Source organism: Rhagoletis zephyria, unplaced genomic scaffold (genome assembly GCF_001687245.7).
Source record: "Rhagoletis zephyria isolate East Lansing unplaced genomic scaffold, Rhagoletis_zephyria_1.1 Rzeph_scaffold_00200, whole genome shotgun sequence".
Classification (NCBI taxonomy): domain Eukaryota; kingdom Metazoa; phylum Arthropoda; class Insecta; order Diptera; family Tephritidae; genus Rhagoletis; species Rhagoletis zephyria.
Window position 1 is genome coordinate 103,814 of NW_016157284.1, and position 2,595 is coordinate 106,408.

Sequence of the window (2,595 nt, forward strand, 5' to 3'; positions counted from 1 at the left end):
ATCACACGGCTTTTGTTATGTGTTGTCTGTTTGTAGCCGTTGATCGTTACTTTGTTTATTATTATTAGCAGGTGTCATATTCGGTGCACTTGTTAAGCCGGCAATGCTGACTGTGTGCTAGGGTGTTGGGTTAACTTGTACAAATGCATGGGACGAGTAGAAAAGTTATCTATTGGAGTAACAATGTTTTCATTAACACATTCTCCCACTTCATAAGCCACAAAGTGCTTGTCAAATCCTTTTATTGCAATTTCATTACATGCTATGAATAGTTTGTCATTAACTAACAAAAAATAGTTAATTTTGTAAATCTTAAAATCTTTGCCGAGAATGCCAATGTAATATTTTTGTTTATATATGGACATTTATGAGTTACTAGCTTATACCCGCGGGTTTTACCCCGCGCTTTTATACAAATAGGAAAAATAATTTAATGATGTTAGATTTTATTTCTGTGCCCATTTCGTTATAGCTCGTTATTTTTTAAGCAAGTTAAGCTATTTAGGCCGTTTAAAACTATGAAATTATAAAATCTCGTCTGCGCGCTAAGCATACGAAATATATCAATCCCTCTAAGTTTACCTCAAAATGGTTCCAGGTATACGACGCGTGAATGTGTAACCTTCTTGGAGGTGCCACGGCGGGTTCTAATATTTCCAACTCAAATTTAGTAACCTGGCCTTGATAAAATACCACTTCTCATTACTGTAGCAAATGCCTCAAGAGATCTTTAGATTATAAGGCCGAACACGGCTCTCCCTTTTCCATTTAATGAAATTTATTCTGTCGGTACGGCATTTATAAAATAAATCTCCATAACAAACTTAAAATACTTCGAGATTTTCTATCCTTCCAGAGATATGTATTAAGAAGTTTTTAGTATGTATGGGAGGCGACATGCCTCCTTTTTTAATAACTCACATTTTTATCACTAAAAAGCTAAAAAATGCTAAAGTTAAATGTAAATGTCAAGGAACAAGCAGCAGTGCATATTTAAATAAAGTTGATCTGAAACCCAACGAAAGCTAACTGGAGTTTAAACAGCAGTCCACAATTAAACTTAAGTGCCGTTTAAATATTCATTTGAAATTGGCCCTTAAGGCCCGTTTTTCAATGTCTGATTAACAAAAATCGGAGGAATAAGCTCCGGTTAAATACAACAACTGCTTTATCGATCACATGTTATATGCATGATATCGAATCGATACCGCACAAATGTACAAATCTTGTGATATTCACTTAACAGCTTTTTAAAACGCTTTTCTCAAATTGCAATGTCGTATGTCCAACCACCATTTATATTATAAATGTAGCAAAGCTATTTATGGCAAATACTAGATATCAACCTAGTCTAGATATGAACCTCGTTGTAGGCATCATATCAAGAAGATACAATTAGAAGACTCTAGATGTCGCCCCGTCAGAAGAAGTTAAATACAGCGGAAATGGACGACACGCCATTTCTTTAAATGAAATTAACTGCTGCTATATGTATGTATGTATATATATATGTTTATACTTAACGTGAGCAAACAGTTTGCTTACATTTTGCAAAATTTTGTGCAGACAAGACTAAAAAGTATATAGTAAATAAAAAATTAAATTTTTTAATATACAACGCTTTTATAAATGGACTAAAAAATATAAAATAATATTTCTTAGTCCCATAGAATTTGTATAGATGAGTTTTGATTTTGAAATTTTAGCAGAAGTCATCATAAACCATTTATGGGATTGAAAATGAAAAGCGTGGGGCTAACTTGACTTGCTAAAATTTCAAAATCAAAACTCATCTATACAAATTCTATGGGACTAAGAAATATTACTTTCTAATTTTTAGTCCATTTATAAAAGCGTTGTATATTAAACAATTTAATTTTTTTATTTATTTTCTACTTTTTAGTCTTGTCTGTACAAAATTTTGCCATAGATATTAAAATAATTCAAGAATGATAGAAAACAAGATTGCGCCAATCGAGCTGAGGGCAACTGGCGCAGCTTATCATACGCCAGTAGTCGGATAAGGCCAATGTAAACCAAGGCCGCAACGGGTAGAGACCTCGACGCAGACGCAATTTATGTACGAGCAACAGATTAGAGACTTACAAGTAAGTTAGAAGTAGAAGTGCATTTGAAGACGTTTACATTATTATGTTTACGCATTTCTTACAGGCTATGGTGCAACAATTGACGTATGCCAAAGAAAGGAATTTATGATGGTCACAAATATATTGGCAAAAACATAGCAAGTGCATATGCCAAGTTGGAAAAATTGACAATGCGTGAGTATAAAATGAATAGGTGTTCTTAATTATAAATATTACTTTACCTCTTCTTTTGCAGTGGCTAAAAAGAAGAGTCTTTTCGATGATCGACCGCAATAGGTTCAAGAATTGACTTACATCATGGTGTATGCGTTACAATCTAAATTAGCCAGCATGGGCACCGACTTCAAACAGATACTAGAACATAAACTCCCGCTGAGTTCAATGTAACTGATTTGGGTAAACTGTTGTTTGTGTACATTCCCATTTGTTTATACATTACTTATGTGCACATGACAATTAAAGTAAAAAGGGCGATGTGCTTATGCTA

General features: G+C 33.6%; 1 protein-coding gene and 1 long non-coding RNA gene across 3 annotated transcripts in view; both read left to right on the forward strand.

Moving 5' to 3' along the window:
- Window positions 1-2,595, forward strand: part of stac (C2 and C2B_Munc13-like domain-containing protein staccato) — a 251,953-nt gene that overhangs the window by 83,292 nt on the left and 166,066 nt on the right. The window lies entirely within an intron of this gene.
- On the forward strand, window positions 2,002-2,459 carry LOC108358070 (uncharacterized). 2 transcript variants are annotated; one of them, XR_001846706.1, is made up of 3 exons: window positions 2,002-2,108; window positions 2,173-2,282; window positions 2,344-2,459. It is a non-coding gene; the product is annotated as an uncharacterized LOC108358070 (long non-coding RNA). The 2 variants fall into 2 exon arrangements; XR_001846705.1 differs by having other exon boundaries at window positions 2,173-2,286; window positions 2,344-2,365.